Below are 24,444 nucleotides of genomic sequence, written 5' to 3'. Positions count from 1 at the left end.
CCAGACATTGTGTTATATATATTGGAGCACTGGGGGCTGTGACCTCCAAACTGGAAAGTGGCTCCAGCAGATTCCAGGTACAACATTTGAGGTCTCTGTCCAGAGTGTAGAGGTGGTGTATCTATGTATACATATATATATGTATACATATATAGTGGGTAAAGGGAAATAATGCAACAGTTAGAAGACTCTGTTAAGTCCAGAAAATCACAATAATTTGCTGTAATGCAAACCAGGAAAAGACAACACTTCCAATATTACTATATCAAAAAAATTTAAGATGATATGTGTTCTCATATCACAATATATATATATATCTCTTACAAGAGACATCTGGGCAAGGCAGCAACCAATCTGTTGGTGACGAATCACAAGTGCTATATCATAGGCAACTGGACTTGCTTGAGTTTCCTGCAGCTAATCCAAACACATTTAAAATGCAACAAATACAACATATAATACAAAAATGGCACATGTCTCCATCACCACATTCTTTATGATGACCTTAGATTTATCAATTTAATATAGAACAATAACAATATAAAACAACAATCAGTTTCATGTAATCAATGATACAGTAGTGCAACTTGGAGCCAGCACTATTTGCAGGCATGTATATGGGATGATTCATGGTTGCTTTATAGAGGCTACAAGAGGTGTGTAAATATGACAGTACAGTATATACAGTGCATACAACAATGCTTATATTTATATTTATATTGATGATATCTTACAGTGAGTATTAACCTATGATATAATGTAATGTTGGTAAAGTGGAAGCACAGGAAATGTTTCTGATAATTAATAATAATGATAATAATATAAAAGCTGTGTCATAAATAGTTGAGGACTGACCGAGGGTGACTTATTTTTTATTCCCTGTGACACACCGTCTCCTCCTGACAGGACAAGCCCGCTGATTGCCTCTGTCACAAAGGTGAAGCAGCAGCTCTGCTCTGTTTTGGCTTTTCCCGGTGCGCAGTGCATTACGGTAAAAAGGAGGCGGGCTCTGACCTACATGTGCGTCGCGTTTTGATTGACATGGCGGAGTCTCCCAGTACGCGTCGCGCCGCGCCAGCAGACAGGCAAGACCCGACCCTGGGAATAAAAAAACACGCAGCCCCGTCTGTTTGAAGATTATTTTATTGCAGCGAGGTGAGTCTCCTCTTTTTGTTACACTTCTTTCACGGTACCGAAAACAACCCCGCGATGAACGGGGAGCGGAGGCCGATGGAGTCGATGTTGAAAAAGTTTTTCGAAGTGCGTGTCTGTGAGTGTGTGTGAGTTTGGAGAGCTGAGCGCTGACGCCGGCAGTCTGGGCCACTTGGCCAGCGCAAAGGAAAAAGGAAAACTGCTCCTCTGCTGCTGCTGCTGCTGCTGTGGAGCGAAACTTTTGTGGCCATTAACAAAAAGAATCCAGTTTATCCTGAAACAATGTAAAAGCCAAGCAGCGGGGATGATCGTGTTAGTTCTCGAGTGAGTGTGTCGTGCGTATTTGGGAGTCTTTGCGCTTTGTGGTCCCGATTTCTCCGCTTTCACGAAAGAATGTGTTTTTGTCTCCGAGGACTTGAGATGGAGTGAGTGCGCAACAGGACAAATCCTCCACTCTTTGGCTTTATTTGTGCAACACATCGCAGTTGTTGCGCCGTTATGTGCACTCAGGCAATGCTCGGGTTTTTGTTGTGGCTGCGCAAAAATCAGGAAATGGAGACTTTTTTTTATAGCTGGAAAATAAGTTGGAATGGAAGATGCTGAGGCAGTCAGATTTGACAGAGAGGGGGGTTGCGAAATCATTGAATTGACTCTATAGGGGGGTTGTAATGCGTTGGATAAGAGTTTGGAGATGTTAAAGAGGCTGCGTTGGAGCCACTTTCCATGGAGTTTGTGTGCGGTTGCAGAATGCAGGAAAAAAGGCTTTGGAGAAGGAGGAAAAAAAAAAAAAAATCCCAACTCCAGCATATCCTAGCATTCCTTCCAGCCAGTCTCTCCCTCTCCCTCTTCTCCCTCTCCCTCTCAGAAACGACTACGTGTCTGTCTGTTTGTGCAGGGAAGACAAATCTCTCTCTCTCAGCCTCTCTGATGCAGACGTGGAAATCAAACATTGGTCTCCTGCTGCTTGAGACGATCGATTATTATCAGCACTTCCACGTATGCCTGCACACAAGGAGCACTGAAAGTCATCAGTGGGAGAGGAGAGCACACATGTGGCAGCTGTAGGTCGGAAAATTTAAGATGCATAAAGATGACTTGAGGTGCGGATTTTTAAATACATAGCCTACATATAATAACAGGAGTGAGTTGGTAATTGTCATGCTGTCATGATCAGTGGTGGAGGGGGGGGGGGGGGGGNCGGGGGGGGGGGGGGGGGGGGGGGGGGGGGGGGGTATGTCCCCCTGCTGCTGTGGGCTCTGGATCCAGTGGGCACGTTGGAGAATATAGGCTAGAGGAAAAAATAACCTAACACACACACACACACACACACACACACACACACACACACACTTTTCAGGGGGAGAGAGAAAAAGAGGAGAGGGAGAAATCCGATCCCAAATACATGACGTCAGATGACATTCCTTTAGTGAAAGGCTGATGTGGCCATGTATTTTTTTTTTTTCTGTGAAAAACTGATATCCGACTTTAAGGGGGGGGGGCGAAATGATTGGCTCCCCGCTGAAAAGGTGTGTTTAGGTTTTAGGTGAGAGCAAAGGAATTCTCCTTGTGGTGCATGAATGGGCAATTTATTTTGCTTCCACAAGTCGGAGGCATCAAAAACTCTCAGCATCAAAAGTTTTAGGCTACGGACCATGAGCCTAATAAGGTATGGACAGGAGGTAAAGATGGAGACTAGCCATGTGACATCTTTTTTTTTTTTTTTTAAATATCTTGAAAGCATTCCTCAAATGTAAGTTTCGAGATGTTTCCTACATTAAATAAAAACGTCTTATTTGTTAAATCAGGCCCCAACACAGATATCAACAGTGTCTTCAAAGGTGTAGATTTCAGGGGCGACGCAGGGGCCACGTCCCCTTCAGTGTTAAGAACATGAAAGTAGCAAAGAACTTTTATTTTACAAACATAATGAAACACATCTACACCATAAAATGATGCAGAAAATGCATTAGAATTCAATTTCATTTATAAAGCCCAATATCCTTGGACCCTCACAGTGGGTTAGGAAATCTCTTCAACGCGGAAAAAAATATGCGTCCCCCATATATGTTGAAATACTCCCTTTAGTTACTTAAGTAAAATAGGATTTCAGATTAGGGGAAGCTCTGCGTCGCAGCCCCGGGATGTTTCTTTTTGTTTCTTTGGCTTCAGTCGAGGTTGTTTATCAAGGCCTGCAGCTACAGTGTGCTACATGTGAAACAAATGCTAAAGGAACTGTTGGATTTTGTTTTTGATCCAGTGGCACAGGTAATGGAAATGAAGGATCTCTGGGGGCAAATTGGTGTTGCTCTTAGAGCCCACGTCAGGCCCCCAGGAAGTGAGCCGGGCATTGGAGGCAAGTTTTATAGTGGCCAAACAGTTGAATTACAACTTCTGAGTTCGTCATGTGATGCCCTGGGATCTAAAAAGGACTTTTTCCCATAGGTTTACATTGTGGAAGAGATGTCTGTAAATCAGTGGATACATTTTTTTGAGTGTCTTAACCCCCGCAGAATGACTAGTTTCACTATCAGAGTTTGATCCATCTGGTCTGATAACATTTGGGAAGTAGAGAAGAGTCGCGAGATTGAATCATTTTATCCCCACACAGGTTAGCGGAGTGCTAAAGCAGTGGAATTAACAGGGTCCCGCCTCCAATGCTGGATCCAGTTCGCTTTGTACATCCATGACCCGTGTAGCCTTAAAGGACCCATATTGAAGAAGTCAGATTTCCATGCCTTCCAGGTATAGATGCTCTTAGAAATTACTGAGAAAGTATCAAAACGCTACTTCCATAGAGGAATGCATACATACATGCATACAAGCCTTCAGAAACTGTGCCTTTAAATGAGCCATCAGGACTTCCTTGAAGTTGTGATGTCACAACTCTACTATGTAAAGATATCAAATGCAGATACAGTGCTGTTACAGTCATTCCCCACCTACAGTGATGGTGCAAAGACTCAGAGAGCACATATGTGGAAGACTTAGAAATGCTGATCAATCAAAGCAGACATGGCTTCTTTGGGCGGGTGTCTTAAAGTGACAGGCGCAGTGTTTCAGACGGAGGGTGACTACAGGTGTATTCAGGCAGATAGTGTGAGAAAAATAATGTGTTTTTTGGAAATTAAAGCATGTAAGCATGTTCTAGTAGAAACCCCAAGTACAAGTATGAACCTGAAGATTAGCATCATATGGGACCTTTAAGTTCCAGGTGCTAGGCTGATCACAAAGGATACGAGCAATCCATATTGTCAAAGGAAAAAGTATGTTTTCATGGGCTAAGTGTGACGCCCATATCCCTCTTAATTGCAGCTGAATGAGGTCTGTATCAGTGTGCACTGAAAGTTAAACCTCTTTGGCTTCGACATTTATACACAATAAGAATGTAAACACAGCTCTCAGGCCGGCATGTGAGAAGTTATAAAGCCTTGTGATGCTGTTCTTGTGCTCATAGCAAAGTCAATGAAAAAGTTTTTTATCTCAGAATTTCTAATGACAGCTTATTTGAGTTTTTTTTTAATATGTTTTTCTGCTGTATGTTTGACTTGAGTTGGCTGTGTGGAGAGCCAGGAATGTGGTGCTGGAGGATGTACACTGCAGCATAATGCAAGCAGGGATTTGCACTCAAACTGATGCAATTGCATGCAAGTGAATTTCCTCCCCCAGTTTTTAGCCTGCCACTTGTAAAATCCCCTTTTTCTCTTGTGTGTGTGTGTGTGTGTTTTTAAAACAAAAAACTGGAATACACTGCAATTATATAACTGAACAGAGAGAACGGTGTTTAGACAGGAGTCAGGTTGAAGGAGGGTAGCCATTGTTGCTTCGGCCTTTCTCTGTCTTTCACATGAACAGGCAAAGGGTTGAATAACACTTTATATAAGTTAATGACCTGTGTTCTGTAACCATTTGCTGCGCAGGTACAACCCACTCAGCTGTGTCGCTGTGTGTGACGGTGCATCATCACCTACACATGGGTTAAATGTGACTTTACAGCTGCTATGTTTGATCCCACTTCATCAGTTTGTTTTATTCCTTTGAGCGCTGCAGCCAGGACAGGGGGAAGAATTCAAAGTATATGCTTTCTTTAACAGACAGTTACAAGCTACACTTTCCCGATTTCTCCTGCGGCAGGTGAAAATAAACACTCACGCTGACATATAGTGACCCAGGTTTGATGGACTGCTTGTGTTTCGCCTGTTAATATTCTGAGACAGGTTATTCTAAGCGCGATGAGGAAGTTGTTCCCATGTTTCATGAGGACTCGTGATGCCAAGAGCATCCGTCTCCGTCTGACCTCAGGGCATAATCTGGGTTCTCCGCTTTCTACCCGCAGCGGCTCGCGGTTCGCTGTTGGCCCAGTAAAACCTTCAGGTACGCCTGGTTGAAATGGGGTCAGTGAAGGGGCAGGATGATGCTGGCCATTGTGTGCGTGTGCGTGTGTGTGTCTGACTGGTAACCTAGAACATTGTATCCGATGGGTAGTGTTACTGAGCAGTGCTTGTGTATCAGGAACAGAAGCAGGGGAAGCTATAGAGTTACACAGACAAGACAATGCAGCTCTGGAAAGTGTGTGTGAGCGTGTGAAAGAAGGGCGAAGAACAAGAAGAAGAGAGCTTCATCGCCATTTGTTGCTGGTTATGTTGCTTTTCCAGGAGTTAAACTGTACCATTCTGTTGTCTGAGTGCAGGTTATAGCCACTGCTGTGCATTGAAATATACTGTACTGATTTTTTGGGGACAAACAAAGCTGTATGCCATTAATCTGTCATTTTCTAGCACTCAGAATTCACTTTGGGGATGGGATCATCTCACTTTGGTCAGTATTAGAGCTGAAAAAATGAGTTGAACGACTCTGATTATTAGCTATTTGGCTAATCAGTTAATCGTTAAATTTATTTTCAAGCAACAATACCAAGCATCAACTTGCTCCAGCTTCACATATTTAAGGATTTGCTGCTTTTCTCAGCTTTTTGAGTTTGATGTGACTCTTCCTGGACCGACCCTAACTTAAACTTTAATGTCGATTACGTTATATAGTCTGTCATGTTCATACAAATGACAAAAAAATGGAGAACCGTACAAGAATGCTGAACAACTTCTTACTTTTCTTTCCCAACTTTGATCATTTCTCATCCATTTGTGAATTTATTAATATATTTTTGAATGTCAAAATGTCCTTAGGTTTAGTTTAAGTACATTCTCTCTGTATATATAAAGGAATACTATCCTTATATTTAATAAAATTTTTTTTTTGAATTTTATGTTATTATTATTTAAAAAAAAAAAAAAAAAAAAAATTCTAAATGCACAAATGGAAACCTGACACATTTTTGGAATTGCTCCTGCACTGTAATTTGAGCATCTGTTAAAAAAAAAAAAAAATTGCAAAAAAAAAAAAAAAAAGACACAAAAATGCAACAAAAATAATAATAAGATTTTAAAAAAAATAAATAAACATAAAGCTTCATAGCCTACATACACCTTTCACTTATCATATTCACCTTATTATATTTAAACCATTAAACCAAATATCCTTGTATTGTGGACGTCACTTGGCGTCACCTTGGGCGGCTATTTTTGGGCATTTCATACCTCAAACAAGTCATCACTGAATCACAAAAATAAATCATCAGATTGAACAATAATGAAAATAATTGTAAGTCACATCCTGGCTCAGTGCAGGACGGTGGTGATCCAGCTAATGAAACATGCATTTACCCTGCTAGCTTTAGCAAATCAGGAAAAACAACATGCTCAGCCTATGCAAATATAACTTTATCCACCTTTTACTGCTATGAGTGCAAGTAATCTTCCATAATTGCCTTTTATATACACTGATAATGAGTGTTTAAATGGTCCTGTTTGCCCTGATAAGCTGCCCATATCTGGAATATAATGTTTCCTCCCATTAACGCCTCTTCTATCTACAGTGCTAAACTACATCTGCAGTTTGCGTTAAGTCTGCTATCAGTCGTACCAGCTGTTTGTCCAGTGCAACAGGTGTGTTTCCCAGACGGCAGCGTTCACTGTTACTGTAGCAGAGGTGTGGTTTGGTCAAGCTGCTTCCTGCTTCCTTACCTGTAATAGGAGGTTTAACTTATTGGTGTGTTTGGACGTGCGGAGGCGTTCCCGTTCGGTGAGGTCAAGGGGTCGAAACCTGGAGGGGAGGTTCAGCTTCCTCTCGTCCCCTCTGTAAGTCTCCTGTCCCGATGATGTAAAAGCACAGTAAAGCACATGGGTGTTCTCCCCGTGGTGGAGCAGGCACAGTGCTCCTACTGTTTGTATTTATCAGTGAATGGCGATTCGTCATAGTGATGTCATATTGTGAACAGGACTGACTTTAAGTGGATTGGACAGACTCTCCTAGAAGGAGTTGGCACCGCTGTCTGATGTTGTTGAGTGTCCTTATGCAGCTTTGGCTGGTGCTTTGTCATTTCAATGTGTGTGAGTGATCAAAGTGTATTGCATAGGCTGTTTAGGTAACTTCCTGTTTTACTTTGAGGTTACATTTGGGTCAGACTAAACCTGCAGGCAACACACTATACCATGCAAACACATACAGTACCATGTAAGAAAGTCAAAACAGAAACAAACTTTGTGTTCATGTCTCACGGCAGCTGCTGCTTATCTGCTTCGTGATGCTTTCACTTTCCATTTCCCAGCTTTTTCTGCGTCCCTTCCTAGCGTTCGCTCTCCTGCACGCCCTCTCCCTCTCTTCCTCGCCGTCTCCTCCTCTCCCATATGAACGGTGGCTTTTTGTTGAAGTATCCCAGCATCTCATGTTTGCTTGGCACAGAGCTGTAATGTTTACCCTCCTCCTCCTCCTCCTCTCTTTCTTTCTTTCTGCCTCCCTCCCTCCCTCCCTCCTTCCCTCCCTTGCTCATTCTCCAGAGCCCCCGTCTCCACTTTTTTTTGTCTCCCTTGATAATTTCCTGCATTGTTGACAGTTGATTTAGAAGAAGATAAAAGAAGCCTTTCAACTTCCCTGCTCTCCCCTCTCCCCTCCCCGCTCTCCTTATCCCATTGCCCTCTCCTCTCCTCTCCTCTCCTTTCCTCTCCTCTCCTCTCCTCTCCTCTCAGCTCTCAGATATCTCAGACATTTCGCAAACAAAATATTAACAGTCTTGAGGGCATAATACAATTTTAAGTGAACAGCGACATTATTTGCAACTCAGCGAGTCACTGACTTAACAAACGTCTTCTTCCGTCCAACCAACAGCCCAAACCTCAACGATTTCAGCACTAATTTGGAGGCTGTTGCGATATCGGTTTTAAAATATTGATCAACATCTGCATAGCATTTGTGCTGTAAAAAGGGAACATTGAAACTATTGGTTGAATATTTGATTAGCTGACTGAGAACATTCATTGGTATCAGGTATATTAATTGATTTTAATGAATTGTTTCAGTCATTTTTGAAACAGAAATACCAAAGATAAGCTGTTTTCAGCCTCTCAAATGTGAGCATAGTCTGCTTTTGTTGGTCGTGCATGATAAAAATTGATTTACTCTGGGTGTTAGACTGTTGGTTGGACAGAAATAGCAAACTGAAGATGTGTCCTTGGGCTTGAAGGAGGAATTTGGTAGAGCTGCACGATATGCAAAAAAAAAAAAAATTTTTTTAGAGGAAATGTTAATATTTGCATTTCAGTTTCACTTAAAAAAAATCTTAAAAAGATGATGATGCTCTGTTACGTCTTGAATATGACTTGCAGTTCATCTCTGTTGCATCACAATGCTTCATTTGTAATGGCATGTTGTGACATTGCAAATCTGATAATATTTTGATTAACTGTCCAGCCTTAGTATTTGGTGGATTTAATGACAGTGAAAGGAATCATTAGTTGTATCTTCTGTACTGCAGAAGAAGACAGATAAAAAGTAATTCAGGGGATGATTTATATGTATAAAAAGGAGGTGGAGACATATGTTAATTTTAGATTTAGATTTTTGATCAAACAGAAGTATAACATAATGTAATAAAGTGTAGAACAGGATGGTATTGTATCACTCTTTGTGCAAATGAGCCACAGTTCCGCAGCTTTGATGCATTTGAATACAGAGCATAGTTTGTACACAAAGCAACACATGACTTCACCAAAAACTTTCACTTCTCCAGATGTTGATTTGAGCCATTGCTCATCACTTCATCTGAAAGGTCTCGACAGCAGCTGCATGGCTGCAGAGCAGAGGGAAAGACAAGTGTCATTTGAGGAAGAGAGGAGATGATGATGATGAAATCAAAAGACTATGACATAAAGATATGTTTGGAATCTATAAATTAAGCTGTCAAATTTGTCAGCAAGTTCTCGTCACTTGGGTTTGTGAATAATGTGTGTGGAAAGCAGGCTGAGCTCAGGCCGCCCTGCCCTGCCTGTGCCCCTGCTCCGTTCCTCGGGGGTATCGTCCATAGAAATAGCTTGTTTAAGAGCTGCCCACTGGTGTGTGTGTATTTGTGTGTGTGCGTGGTCAGCTGGCCAAAGGGATCAAGCACGCACCTGTACACACACACAAACACACAGCGCCGACTTAACACACATGCATGAAACATACACACACACACACAGTTAACTTTACGTGCCTGCATTAGCATGCCAGGCGTGTTGGTGTTGCTAGTTGGCAGGCCCATGGAAAGTTCCGCCGCTCGTTAATGGCTGTTTTTATGCCTGACTGTGAGCGTTTTGAGTGTGTATCTCAAGTGTCTGGAGCCTGCTGTGGCCTGGGGTGTGTGTGTTGGAGTGTGGAAGTGGCTCTGCGGCAGGTTGTATTTCTGATTATTACACACATTTTTTTAAAGTCTTTCTTTGTGTATGCACTGTATATGTGTGTGTGTGTGTGTGCATGTAATACACACTGTCACATGTTGGCGGATGTGCAGGGCCAGAGTGGAGGGTTCTGCTTAAGGAGGAAGTAGGTGTTTTTTAATGCGAAGCCACATGTTTTTATTGCTTTCCCCAGTTAAACTACCCGCCTCCTCGCCCCTCACCCCCACCCCCACCACCACTGCCACCCCTCCAGGGCATGCAGACACACTTCGACCCCTCCCTCCCCTCCTCGCACCCTGTCTTCCCCCACCCGTCCCGGCTCCACATACCTGTCATTTCTCCATCTTGTTCTTTTGCCACTCTCAGGGCATTTCTGCAAGGCTGGTAAATTTGAAAACGCTGATGGACTTCATCCACACTAGGTAGTTTTCAAAAAGTTTGTCGTCGAGATGGAAAGTCGAAACCAGGAGGAAATGGGAAAATAGCTGAAGCTCCATTTCCAGAAGGACAGGGACCAACACAGCTACGTCTGTTATGTCACTGAGTGTTTTCAAAAAGTAGTTGAGTAAGAATAAAAAGCAACTGTCCAGTCTACTGAATGTAGAAAGGGCACTCTGATTGTAAGTAAAAATTCTGTGCTAAGACATGGGTAACCAACACGTTTGTGTTAGTTTTACTTACAATCAAGGTGCCTCGGATGCTTCTCAGACTGCAAACCTACACCAAAGACTTCTACATTAAGTACAGTCACACCTAGTGTTTTGAGCCAGCATGATCAACTCATGACTTTATACTTGGAAAATTTGCGAGAAACCATAAACGTAAACTCAAGGTAATGACACACCTGTGTTGTGTAATTGGCTGCATCAACTTTCAAAATGACCCCATGAGAACTGGAGGCGATAGAAAGTCGTCCACTCAACCTTACCGCCACCTGATGGAGTGTACTCAGGCATCATCATGCTTTTGGAAAGTCTTTGTTCCCTCTGGAAAGAGTTCAAAAAAAAGAAAATGGATTTTCAGATTTATCCGGCTTACTGTGGACACGGCCTCCCCTATTTTTCCCCTCACTACTCCCCTCCTCGCCCTCGAGCCGGGACCCCCCACAAATCACCGAAACATCCCAAACACACATCCACCCACACAGGCAGACAGGCAGAAACACACACACTACAGCGCTCACACACCCACATCCCTGAACCAGTGTGTGAAATCCTGAGGCTGATTGAGGAGGAGGAATGTGACCCTGTGACCCCAGGCTGTGGGGAGGGGTGTTATAAGTGTGTGTGTGTGTGTGTGTGTGTGTGTGTGTGTGTGTGTGTTTGATGTTAGGGAGCAAGTGATTATATGTACACTTTCCATTGGCTTGCTATTCCCAGAACTGTCCTCTCTCATTTTTCAGCCCATTTTCTTCTAATGCGTTAAACACTGCTGCATTCTCTCTGTCTCTGCACACACACACACACACACACACACACACACACACACACACACACACGCACATGCATAAACATGACTGTGAGTTAGTCCTGGAATTAGGCATGTAAAGTGCCATCCATTCATGATTTGCTTGCTCTGTTATGCATATAAAGGCTCTCTGTGTGTGTGTGTGTGTGTGTGTGTGTGTGTGTGTGTGTGTGTGTGCCCATCTCTGAGACCCAGTTGTTGTCTTGTCTGTGAGAGAGGAGACAGGTTTCTCATGTAGGTGTGACTAAATAGTCTTTCTCTCTCAGCACCCACACACACACACACGCAGACACACACTCACACACACCACCCACTGAGCAAGCTTTTTCATGGCCCATAAAACTGATGATCTGAGTGTCTCTTGGTGGTTTGTCTCCGTCTACGTGTTCGTCCATCCAAGAATGTGAGTTTGTGTACCCGTGTGTGTGTGTGTGAATGTGTGTGTGTGTGTGTGTGTGTGTGTGTGTGTGTGTGGTGGTGGTGGGGGTTGAATTCACTTCTTGACTTGGCATAGCTGTCTTAATTAAGACTCATGGCATGCAGCCCTGATGGAGCTCGGCATTAGTGGCAGAGACATGCTGTGTGTGCAGGCCTGGGCGGCAGCAGGTCCACTGGCAGTGAATGCGGGCTTATTGTCTGGACTCAGTGGTTGTCCTCCTTCGCTCCTCTTTACTAGCCGCTTGTAATGCAGAGCTGATTAGGATGATTGTAGGTCATTGCATTGAAATACACGGTAATGCAGAGGTAGGTGGGTCCTCACGGCGAACCTCACAGCAGAGGTAAGACAACTTAAGTGGACTTTAAACTTTTAACTAACTTTCAATAATGATACACACTAGTGTTTTTACATTATGTACATGCCTGCCATGCACCTATGGCTTTAATCCTACTCTATAAACTGTGATTTGTGACACATTTTTGTGTATGTTAAGTCAGTCGTATGTTGCAATCTTTCACTTAAGCATGAAAAACATGTTTGCATTGAATGTTTCTTCAAACCACAGGTACATAACATCTGTACATTATTATGTAGCACATACGTCAGAACTTTCAACATCGCTGTGGTTAATGTGTGGCACATGCAGGCACAAAAACACTTGGTTGTGGTTGGGAAAAGATCCTGTTTTTGCTTAAGATACCTGTTTTGGGGGGCACAACCCCTGCTGGAAAAGTGTCTTGCTAAAAAACAACTGGATTTGGTGGCTAAAAAGCCACAGGAAACCCAGAGATGACTCACTACAGCACAACCCGTTTTGTTGTTTGTGGGTCTCAAATGGTGGTCTGCAGCTCAGCAGGCGTCTCACCAAGGTATCACGCCATCCACCATCCCCTCCACCTCCTGATGACAAAGCCAGTTCATATGCAAAGTCACTTAAAAACGTTGATATGGGGGTGCCCAGTAGATCAGTGGGTCAAGCAGGCATCCCATGTACAAAGGCAATATCCTTGGCTCCAATGGCTCGATTTCAGCTTGCAGCCCTTTGCTGCATGCCATCCCCCTTTCTCTCCCTCTCCACTCAATACTGTCCTATTGATTAAAGGAAAAAGCCAAAAAAACTACTTTCAAAAAACGTTGATATGATGCGTATAAAATAAATGTGCTACATGTTTATGGTTTGGAAAAACATACAATGCCAATATTTTCTTCTGGTGACTGGGCCGGTGCTTTTAATGTAACTGTAAAATAACCAAGAGGGATGCCACTGATGACATCATCAGATGTCTTGTTTTTTTTCACGATCCAAAACCCCCAAATTTTAGATTTAATAAGACCAAAAAAAGCAGTTTGTGCTTACTCTCGTGTGCAATTAAAACATTAAAAATTGCAGAAAATATGGTTCAGGTTGGCATATAAACTAAATCTTATGCCCCATTTCAGAAAAGTAAAACAAAAAAAAGGTTATTTGATTAGTTCTTGCTGTAAAAGCATTTTCAAACGAACATAGCAACATTTTGTTTTATATATGAGTAATGTGATTTAATTTAATTTTCCTACCAGACCATACAGTAATATATTAAAATAGTCACATTGGTCATGTCCTCCATATTTCTGTCTCTCTTTGGCTTCCTGGACGCAAATGCAGAACTGTGCACATACACACTCAAACACACACACATATATATATATGTTGTGTCCGGTGTCTGATCCCTGAGTCTCATCCTGTGGTATGACTTTGGGTTTTGGGGTTTGTCTCCAGGGACACATTAGCTGAGATGTTTATTGTGGATTGTACAGTTCAAGCCCACAAAAGTTTCCTTTCAACTTGGTGTTACTAGAGGCCAAATCATACACCAAACATGCTGAATATGCATGTGAACTTGTCCTTCATGAGGAACTATAAGTGATCTCCAGTTCTGTGGTGTTTCGGTGTGGACTCTGAGCTCAGCTGGAGGTTTACTAGCCGCAGCGCAAGACTGAATGTATTGTCTGCTGCCCGCCAAGGTACACAATGTATTGTGTGTATGTGTGTTTATATATGTGCGCGCATGCTTGTTTTTGTGCGATGGAGTTCAAGCATGCCTGTGCACCCAATTGCCGTGTGTTTATGTGGGTGTGTGTGCGCGCCGGTGTCTGTGTGCCGATGTGCGCAGTGAGGAGGAAGTGGCTGTGTTTGTTTAAACTAAGCACGCTCAGCCATGTGGGACAATTTAGCGGGAATGAGAACCCTGCACACCACCCCCCCTCTCCCCTCACCCTTCCCCAAGCCTGTGCCGACCTCCTCCCCCAACCTACCCCCAAAACCTTCTGAATGGGCGGCTGTCTTTTGAAGGCTGAGGGGTTGTTTGGGAAATAGGGCCAATAGTGTGGGGGTGAGGGTAGGGAGGAGCATGTGAGGTAGAGGGAGGGTAGTGGAGCGCTCAGACAGGTTAAAGCTGGAAGTGGGATAGAAGAGGAGCAGAGGAAGAGGAGGACATGAGGGAGTGGAGTAAGAGGAGGAAGGCTGAGCACTGGTGCATACAAATCAAAGTGTAACTAATGTTCATTGGCCACTGGTCCTTTCTTGTGAAAACCGTGCAACCACAAAAGTCATACGCAACACAGGCGCTGCCTTATCTGAGCTGCCACTTGAAAAGGATCCAGCTCTGCGGGCAGAAGCGTCATATTTATGCTAAGGGGCTGCATTACATGGAACCAACAGCATTACACAGCAATAAAGAAAAGACTGAGAGGAGGTGGTGGGCGAGGACATATAGAGGAGACATGAAATGAGGCTGTGGAGCTAATGCAGGGCTGGCGCTGTATAATGTCATGCTAGCATAATATTGTCATGTCTGGGATGTAAATGAATGTCTGATACATGTGGAAGGCCTCCTGAGAGGAGGGTTGGGTATCATTTAGTAAATGAGAATACCAGTACCCTTAAAGCTGATGCCAATAGAGTACTTCATTTGATACCTTTTTCCCTGTTTCACTCTATAGCAATCATGTGAGTGGAAGCATTTGGTTCCTTAATATCCAGTCCTTGCCGTCCAAATGATTTTTTAACTTTCGAATGTTTTGGTGGCATCTCTGCCAACTTTGTAAAATACATTGCGCTAGGCTTCACCACACCACTGGCTGTGTGGATTGTAGCAAGTGGCACCCCAAGGGGAAGCCAGAAGGGGCCAGGAGGGGCCATGACCCCTAATAGGTAGAGGGTAGGAAGGTAGTGGTTTCTTGTGAAACTAGACAACCCAAGGCATCCATTGGAATGAACCATGAAGGCATAGCTTGTCGGGAAGGGGGCTGATTAATGCTCACAATTCATGCTAAATTTTGGCAAGGGAACAACTGGCATGGCCATTTTCAAAGGGGTCCCTTGAACCCTAGTCTCTATATACAGACTCTACATTCAGTGAATGTAGAGTCTGTAGGTAAACCGCGGAGATCTTGCCTCCAGAAGAAGAGCGGAAGAGCCCTGGTTTCCGATTGTAGGCTGTTTGTAGTCCGCGTGATATTGACCAATCACATTTGAGCCAGCTGCAGTTGTTGCCAGGTTAAACGGTCCGTGCGGTGAACTAACGAGGCGGAACATAATTGGCGTCACTGCAAACTCTGAATCCATCATAGTGGTTCAGCATATTTACTTTCATCTAAATGGAAGTCGGAAAGGGAAATTCGCCTCCTCCGCCCAAATCAAACCGGAATGCCAAAAACTTGGGGGTCTGCCCCCGTCTGCCAGAAGTCAGACGCTGAATACAGCTGATGGGTTCCAAGAATGCTTGAACCCTAACCTCAAGATATTTGAATGAAAATTGGTTCTATGGGTACCCACGGGTCTTCCCTAAACTTCAGAAGGTTCTGTTTATAACTTGTGTTTATAACTTGCGTAAATAAGGAACCAAAGTACATCACAAAGTAATTCGTTAACCCTCCATACTTTCTTAGTTTTCTTAGTTTCTTGGTACTTCAACAGCAAAATCGAATTCCCCTAATTCAGTTATAGCGTTTGGTTTTTGTGTGTCACCCCATGATTTTCAGTGGCTCCATCTGGCCACGGATTGGAGCTGCAATGTTATTGGGCCAATCACATATTGCATTAAACGCTTACAGTGATTGGCTGCGAGATCTTGGTACAAAAAGCATTGAATGCAGGTATATTTTGAAAGGAGAAGGTTTTGATGTTATTTTGGTTGATACCATAATGGATTGAGTACTGATACCCAGCCCTACACTGTGCATCATTTTCGAATTATTTAATCATCTATTTACCAGTGACAGTGCCCATTAATCAACATTTCATTTTCCACATCAGTGTAAATGTGCCAGAGTTAGCTAATGAGCTAATTTTCATCCGTAGTGCCAGGGCAGGTTATTATGTGCAGGTAATATGTGTGTGTGTGAGTGAAAGAGAAAACGACAGATAAAGAGCGAATGTTTGAACCTGAGTTGAGTTCACTTCGTCTTCATATCTCCATGGTGACAAGAGGAGGAATGACTTTGAAAAAACATGTATTTCTGAAACTGACAAATTAGTATAGATTAAGAAAATAAATGACTCCACAGCTGTCTCGCCGATCTCCCTATCTGTTCCTGTCTCTCTTCTTTCTATCTGTCTTTCTACCTTTGTTATCATTTGCGTGCGTGTATGTCTGTCTGTCTTTGTGTTGGACTGTAACCTTCACTTTTTTGAGTTTAAACTGCACCAGCTTGGGGCACACCTGTAGGCATGCACGTCTTCAGTATTTGGTCAGTAGGTTAAAGATCAGTAGGGGTCAGTGGTGTTGTGCTTGCAAAAAAAGGGGGCTCAGGGCTAAAGATATTTAGAATTCCTGAATCTTTAACGATCCTTGATTAGACTCCCAACTGAGTGACCCCAGCTCTTATTTAACATTATTAGCAAGCAAGCCCTGCCAAGCTAGCACCCAGATGGCCTGTATGTGCATCCCCACAGCCTGTCATACTACCCACCAGTCAGCCCATCTCAGCCTTTAGTCTCCTGGCTTGTTGAACTAGCCTCCGTGTGTGTGGCCAGACTGAGCCTTGGAGATCCGAGGTGTTAGGGAGGGGTTTGCTGTGAGCCCTCCTCAGGCTCAGTGCTCCTCTCTGGGCTGCAGAGCGCTCAGCCCTCAGCCTCTCTGGATCTGATGGGGAAAAGTCTGAAGTGTTTTGGGGCAGGAGGAGGGAAGGAGGGAGGGAAGGAGGGAAGAGAGAGAGAGAGGGAGGAGGGGGGAGAAAAGGACAAAAGGAGAAGAAAAATCTGGAAGCGCCTGCTATGAAGAAGAGTGAGTCATGTTCATGTGCTTGTGGGAGAATAGCCACTTCCTCTGTATTAAATACACACAAACACCAACAAAACGCAGCGTTTTCTTAAGGCAGTCTGGCGCAGTGACAGGGATAATGAAGACGATGGCAATGCCAGTCAAGAAGATGGCAGAGCTGTTATAGATATTGATGAGGCTGATGGAAGTAATGAAGACAGTGACATCAGTTTTAATGACGATGATTAGGGCGGGGTGGGTTTTTGTTTGTGCCGGTCGGTAAACAATTTTGTTGTGTGTGTGGTCAACAGTTGGTGGAAACAGGCCTCAAACATCTGTAAGTCAAAGGAGCTCTCAGTTGGAGAGGAAAAGAGCAAGAGTATGGCGGTCCCGGCTGATGTAATTTGGGGAAACGCCAGTGTCTGTGACTGGGATAAACGGTATCACAAAGTCACTTTGTCTCCGCGTGTTTGAGTGCGTTGCCTCTGTTTAGACTCCCACGTAATGACCCACATTATTTCACTCAATTATTTTCTCCCTTCAGCTTCGTCTTTTTCCCAGACTTAGGCTCAATCCCAGTACACCCCCAGCCCCTACCTCTTACCCTACCCTTTCATTCTGTGCTTCATGCCAAGAGATAGGGTGTCCTGATTCTTTCTGGGACAGAGGAGTTGAGCGAAGATTTTGGGCTTCGAGTTTTTTCAGAGGCACACTCCAAATCAAGTGTAATGAGAAAATAACAGAAAGATGGCTGTACGAGCAACAAAACCCCCCCCACAAATGTATTTTCTTTGTTGATAAAGATTTAGAAATTATGATAAGGCAAGGCAAGGGTACACCCTGGACAGGTTGCCAGACTATCACAGGGCTGACACGTAGAGACAGACAACCATTCACGCTCACATTCACACCTACGGACAATTTAGAGTCACCAATTTACCTGCATGTCTCTGTGGGAGGAAGCTGGAGTACCCGGAAAAAACCCACGCTGACACGGGGAGAACACGCAAACTCACCCTGAGGTCAAACCCCCGCACTATCTTAGTTTAATTTCAATGTGTTACGGTCCTTTTCCTTCTGAAAAGCATAACAAAAAATCACTAATATGCTGATGCTAACTGGCTAGCTAGCTAACGATACATTTTCACTACTGATTTGTACACAACATACACGCATTTTGATATATTTCTATGTCCATGGACCCCCTCCCCTTCTTTGATAGCATGTAAAGTGCAGCAGGGGTCCTAAAACAGCAAAGTTAGTTAGCATTTTAGCACTCCCAGCTTCCTCATCTCAAAGTCAATTCGTTTTTGGTTTGATGCTTGAAATAAGGTCTGTGGTGAACACAAGCCAAAGAGATTTCCACGTTTTGTTCTACGACATGAAATACATCAGTAAATACCCCACTTCTTCTACCTGTCTTTAAAAAGTTGGTTGCTAACAAGTGGCTAAATGAGACTGCTGACATCATGCAACTGTGGTGTAGTTTGTGTATAGCCTGTGTTAGCTTTTTACTTTTGGTGAATGGATTTACGCCTCAAAATCCTGAATGTCGTGTTCGTTTGTAAAGATTATCTTGCTGAATAAGATATGGAAGTACCATAAACTTTTGTTTGCCATTGACTTTTTGGCAAGGGAACCAAGAACTGTCATCTGCAGTTCTCTGACGACCAAAATTTAACTGAAGTCCAACAGCGAAGTCGCTCCACTTGTAAGCGCCCCTCTAATATCAGTACAGACTGGCGGGGCATGAGCACAGTTGCTTACGTTAGCCTTCAGAGCACTGCTAGTGAATGGTGTTCTTTTTTATTTGGTGACTTTGATCAATTGATACCATGAAACTGAAGTTGTGAACAAATGGCGAGCGTTCCTGTTTCTCTAATGCCATCAGATAAATGGCAAATGTCATTGTGATAATACCATTGTTGCCATAGTTGTGTCTGTTTACGTAAAAGCCATTGACGACTTTTGGTGATGTATCCAGAGGGGGAGATAGCAACCATTACCCTTGTAACTCTGTTCTGGGGGCAAAGGGCCACTCTAAAATAAGGGGTAGGGGTAAAAATAAGAAATGGGACTGGGCCTTAGAAGATAGGGAGAATACAGATCTCTTTTTCTCCTTTCCTCTGGAGTTACGTCGCTGCTACGTGGCTACGTGGCAAGCGTTGGACTGTCAGGGCCTCTACTGTGGGTTTACTGCCTGCTGGCCCCCAGCCCAACCACACACACACATACACACACTAACACACACACAGTAACACACACATGGCCAGCCCACAGCCGTACAGCTGCAGGAGGGAGGGCTCGCTGGCAGATGCACACATCTGCTGGAGCTAGCTGCGCGCTGTCCTAATGTGAAGCTAACGGCTAACGCAGAACTCCCAGTGCAACACAGAGCTGATTGTGAGCACTCTGCCTTCATGAATAGCCGGGGAAAAAAGTTGAGTGCATGTTTCAAACTCTCTTAGCTTGACTCTTTATGTGCAGGACTCATTCAATTTTCTCTCCCTCTCTGTCTCTTTTACTCTCTCACACACACACACACATGCAGACACACACACACGCTCACGCTCACTGCCCGCTGTCTGTGGTATGACAGGCAGGACTAATGTTTGTTCTGGAGCAATAACACAATTAGGATTCCACACATTTCTCTCTCCACATACACTCAACGTGCGGCCCCCTCGTTCCCCCCCCTCCCCGTTTTCTCCCTTCTCCTTTTTCCTCCTGTCCTCTTTCCTTCTTTCCCCTCCTCCTCCTCCTTCTCTTCTTTCCATCCTACCTCCCTGCCCTCCTCTCGGTTAACAGATTGCTGTCAATTCTGCCCTGCGCAGACAGGCAACAGATGATATTGATTTAATAAAACCAGAATGCTTTGCTTTTGACAAAACTACAGAGCCCCCTTAGTCACGCGCGCATGTGTGTGTGTGTGTGTGTGTGTGTGTGTGTACTTTATTCTTGGCACAGTTCTCCTATTTGGTCCACTGCTCTTCCGCTTAGGGTTCGACGCAGGTGATCTTCCACCATACACCAATTAACCTTTCTCTCTCTGACTCACTCACACACACTGGAGCTACTCTGCCTCCAGCTCCTGACCTGAGTGTAAAATAGCCATTTCCTCTTCTTTTTTTAACACAAGGAAAACTGATGCTTCTGACCCCTCCCTCCCTCCTTCCCTCTTTTCCTCCCCCCTTTCCTCAGCTTCTCTCCTCTCAGCCTCCTTTTCTCTCTCCGCCCTCCCTCTACTGTCTCCTCACCTTTCTTTCTCTTTGACCCTGTTTTGTGTTGCGCTGTGTATTGAGGGTGTTGTCTTGATCCTGTGTGCGCACAGTTATGTAACTGGAGTCTCTCCCTCTCTCTGGGAATGGGCCGCTGCTTCTTTGAGCTCCGCTTGTACTTCCTCCCGCCCACTGCCCCGGCGGCAGCCTATAACGGGAGCCCGTGGTTTCCCGGCAGCCAGTGGGAGAGGGGAGCTGTGTTTTGACAGGGTAGTGGAATGCGAGGAAGGCGGGGTCTTTCCAGGAAGTGGATGGCAATAGAGTCAGATCCTGGAGACTTTGGCTGAGCTACTTATTTGGCACACAGGAAAAGATTGCATGCCGATACACTTCATGTGTGTGGAATCAGAGCTGTTGGAGTTCTTTTTCAGTGTGTACTAAAGACAGGGGAAAATCTTTTGATTCATTTAAAGTGATCTGAAGTTTCATTTTTCTGTGTTAACACTGGGAAAGATGGACAGACAACATAAGCATGACTTAAATCTTAAAAAGGCTCAGCAGGAGGGGGGGGGGGGGGGGAGGAGGCTGAGTTGTGGTCACGGGNCGTTTACCAGGCTGAGTCCTGACTTGTCGGCGCTCGGGCTGCACACAATGATCTGCAGAATGCCTGGTATTCAGAGGAAACAGGAAAAAAAGGAGACGAGTGGGAAGACAGAGAAAATAAAAGAGAGAGAATAGTTCCATGAAAGGAGTAATCTAGGAAACCAAATGATACACCGTGATGTTTTTCATGCCACTTAATCTGGGATTAATTAAATGCAGCATGGCGGTTCAAGATTTCATCAGACACTGACATCAAGATCAGGGGTGTTCCTGTATTTCCTAGCGCTAACTGCAGATTGTTCAGAGCTCCTCATCTGCCTTGAGTTATGTGCAAGATGCAGGCAACCGACCGCAGTGTAACCTTGGAGACTCATTTGCATTCTGTAAAAGTGGAGAAATGCTCGTTCATGCAGGGAATGTGGGACGTGGCAAAGACAAAACTTCCAAAACTGCAACCTTGTTGAGATAAGGAGAGAACGGCAGCCAGGGTGTGCAGAGAATGGCCTGTAGCGAGGAAGTGCTGCGAGTTTGAATCCCAGACTGTTCAGGGGAGAATTCTATGTTTTGTGTCGTGTTTGCAACGATGTGTTCGTCCTTTGCAGATATTCGTGGTTTGGCAGGTCTGCCAAGTCATGCAACAGATCGCCCTGCACCCAGACAAACGCAAGTTCACCTTGTTATTGTGGAAGTGTCCTTGAGAAAGAGCGAGTTCATTGTAGCTTCTGCCAGCTAAATGTGCAATAAACTTTAATAATAGCGATGTTACCTTCAAGAGAACATTTTATTTAAAGGTGCTTTTTTTTTACCTTACCTTACCTTGAGGGGGTTGAGTGGGTAAGAGATTTTATCCAGAATTTATGACATGATTGATTGGTACTGCAGGGCAAAGACAACATCGTTAAGCAACCTTTACCTATGTTGTGGTGTAAATGGCTTGATTAAAAGTTCTTAAAGTAGACCTGTTAGAAGGGAATTTGGAGCCGAATGCAGCAGCTGGTTCAGTTAGGCTTTTGTTCATCATCAGATGTGGTGCTGGTTGTTTCGGGGGGGAAAGGTGCTCAGTCTGAAGGCTGCAGTTCAGGGAGTTTGTAGAGGAGCTTGTTCGTACATGGTTTGCGAGTGGAACGTGTGCATGCGGCTCGTGTGTGTCCGTTGCATTCCACCCCACCCGTTCCGAGTTCTTCTTCGTGGATGACATATCATTACCGCAATTACAGGGCAGGAGGACTTGGACCGTAGACGCACACACATACACACACACAGAGGCGTGCACAAATGTATGCACACACATATGCAAGCCAAATGCATGAAGGCAAATTGAAGAACAAGCTGAAACTCTGAATTTTGCTTCAGACACTTTGCCTCTGTCCTTCCCTCTCAGCCTCTCAATGCACACACCCTCTCCTTCTCTCTCACACACACACACACATACACACACAGGCTGCATATGTGCAGAAAGCTGCCAGCCGACGTGGGAACCCGAAGAGGTTCCATCTTTTATAAATCCCCTCTCTGTCTTTTCCAAATGTGTGTGTGTTCACGCTCCCCTCAGAGTAAGCACAAGCACAGCATTCCTCTTTGCCTTCCTCTCCACCCTTCTTTCCCTCCCTCCTCCCTCCTCCCTTCTTCTCTTCTGCATCTCCCCCTTCTCCACCCCACCTCTCTCTCTCTCTTCTGGTAAAAAGGTACTCAATCTGTGTGTGTGTGTGTGTGTGTATGTGTGTGTGTGTGTGTTAGAAAGAGGGTGAGTGAGAAAGAGAGAGCAGGTCTCTCCTAGACTGAATACCTTTTGTAAAAGGAGCTGGGGTTGAATGGGAGTGGTGTTGGTGGCAGTTTCCCACCATATTTAGAAGCTACCCCCGTCCCTCTTTCTCCAAACACACACACACACACACACACACACACACACACACACAGCAATGCGCCTGTGTGCGTGCGTATTAAATGCCAGCACAGATTAAAGTTGTCAGTTGATAAGATGGGTTTTAAAAGGACTTGGATCAATCCCAGTCATGTTTGGCATAAACTGTTTGTGTGCATGTGTATTTCTGTGTGTGTGTGTGTGTGTTGTGTTGCACTGAATAGATAGCCATTCAGTTCTGAGCACTGACACCTGAGAGCATTCCTCGCCGCTTAACACACCCAGAATGAGGAAGAGGATACCTACACCTACTGTGTGTCTCCTTTTCTCTCCCTGTTATCTCCCTTCCTTCCGTGTCACTACATTTACATGCACATTACAAATCAGATACACTAATGTTTGTTGTAAAGCTTATCGCAGTGACTAATATACACTGTCAGCACAGGAAACACATGTACTGTATGATGACTGATGTTGCATTCAGCCTGTGTATTTGTCATATACACACGAGGCCACAGTTCTGGGTTAATCTGTCATGACTGTTAGACCACAGAATTACAGAGAAAAACATTACCAAAGTAGTGAATGAAATTCAGTTTCAGTTTCAATTCTCCCTCTTGTTTCCCCTTTTTTGTGTGTGTTTTCTCCTCTGTCTTTTTGTTTGTCTGTACCTCCCCCTCTTGTCTCCATCTTTGTCTGCTGTTTTTCCCTCTCCAATCCCCTGCCTATTCTTTCTGTTTAACCTCTTTGTCACCAGATAAATTCCAGAAACTAGATGAACAAATTTTGGGGATTCGCAGAAATTAGTCTCGCATATTTGCCTCTGCCTTCTTGCTGTGCCTCAGGAGCTGTGAAAATTAGGAGACATTGATGAGGGGATCAACTCAAGTCGAGTCAAGTCAGGTTTCAGCTCATTTAAAAACAGCGAACGTTGACCAAAGAGACTGAATAAAACAGAAGCACGATCAAATGAGACATAGAAAGAATTAAAAAACAGTCATAAACAAGAGAATTTAAGTAAATTAAAGCATACAATATGTTGCAAAATAAAAATCTTAGTCATCATTATAGTGATCATTAAAAGGCTAAAGATAAGAGATGGGTCTTAAAATGGGTTTTTAAGGTATCAGTAGAGCAGTGATTGGTCCCTGGATGTGAGGCGTTGTGAGGTGGAATAAAGGATAAGCAGTTCAGAAAAGTAACCAGGTTCTTGTCCGTGCAAAATCAAAATCACAACCGCAGCAGTTCTTTCACATCTCCTTGCTTCTCTGTTTTTTTAATCACATGGTTGCTGGTATTTAAAAATGGCGGTTGTGTAAGACTCTCGCAAAGCTTGTGTATGAGCAGTCAGCATAGTTCAACAGTCCAAACTCCGCCTCTGCATTTTGCAGCCCAATGAAAACTAGTACCTTGGTTGCAGGGCAGTTTTTTTGCGGTAGGAATCGAGAAACCAAAATCAGAACCAGCACAAGTTCCTGAAAGAGTTCCCAAGTTCCTGGAAAAGTTGGTGTGCTGGATAAAAGGGCTTGGATTCTTTCTTTTCTCTGTGTTAGTGGATATTAGTGCAGTGTGTAGCTGGTTATGGTTTCTGTGCTAAACTGTTATCCAGGACAGGAAACGGTGGTTTCTCTTGGTGTACTCACTGACCCAGTCTTTTGGTTAAACACGGCTTCTCGTGGAGCCATGCTGGTTTTAA

The 24,444-nt window shown here is 44.1% G+C and overlaps 1 protein-coding gene across 2 annotated transcripts in view; it reads left to right on the top strand.

Moving 5' to 3' along the window:
• The first annotated feature begins 1,043 nt into the window (after positions 1 to 1,043).
• The window catches only part of fndc3ba (fibronectin type III domain containing 3Ba), a 149,505-nt gene continuing 126,104 nt past the window's right edge, over positions 1,044 to 24,444 (top strand). For both annotated transcript variants that reach the window (XM_050061076.1, XM_050061075.1), the window contains exon 1: positions 1,044 to 1,155. The gene's annotated coding sequence lies outside the window, so the exon portion shown is untranslated. The remainder of the gene's footprint in view (positions 1,156 to 24,444) is intronic.

The sequence above is a fragment of the Epinephelus moara genome, chromosome 14, assembly GCF_006386435.1.
Source record: "Epinephelus moara isolate mb chromosome 14, YSFRI_EMoa_1.0, whole genome shotgun sequence".
NCBI classification, from domain to species: domain Eukaryota; kingdom Metazoa; phylum Chordata; class Actinopteri; order Perciformes; family Serranidae; genus Epinephelus; species Epinephelus moara.
Note: the sequence above shows the minus strand (reverse complement) of the source record. Positions and strands in the feature narration are given on the sequence as shown.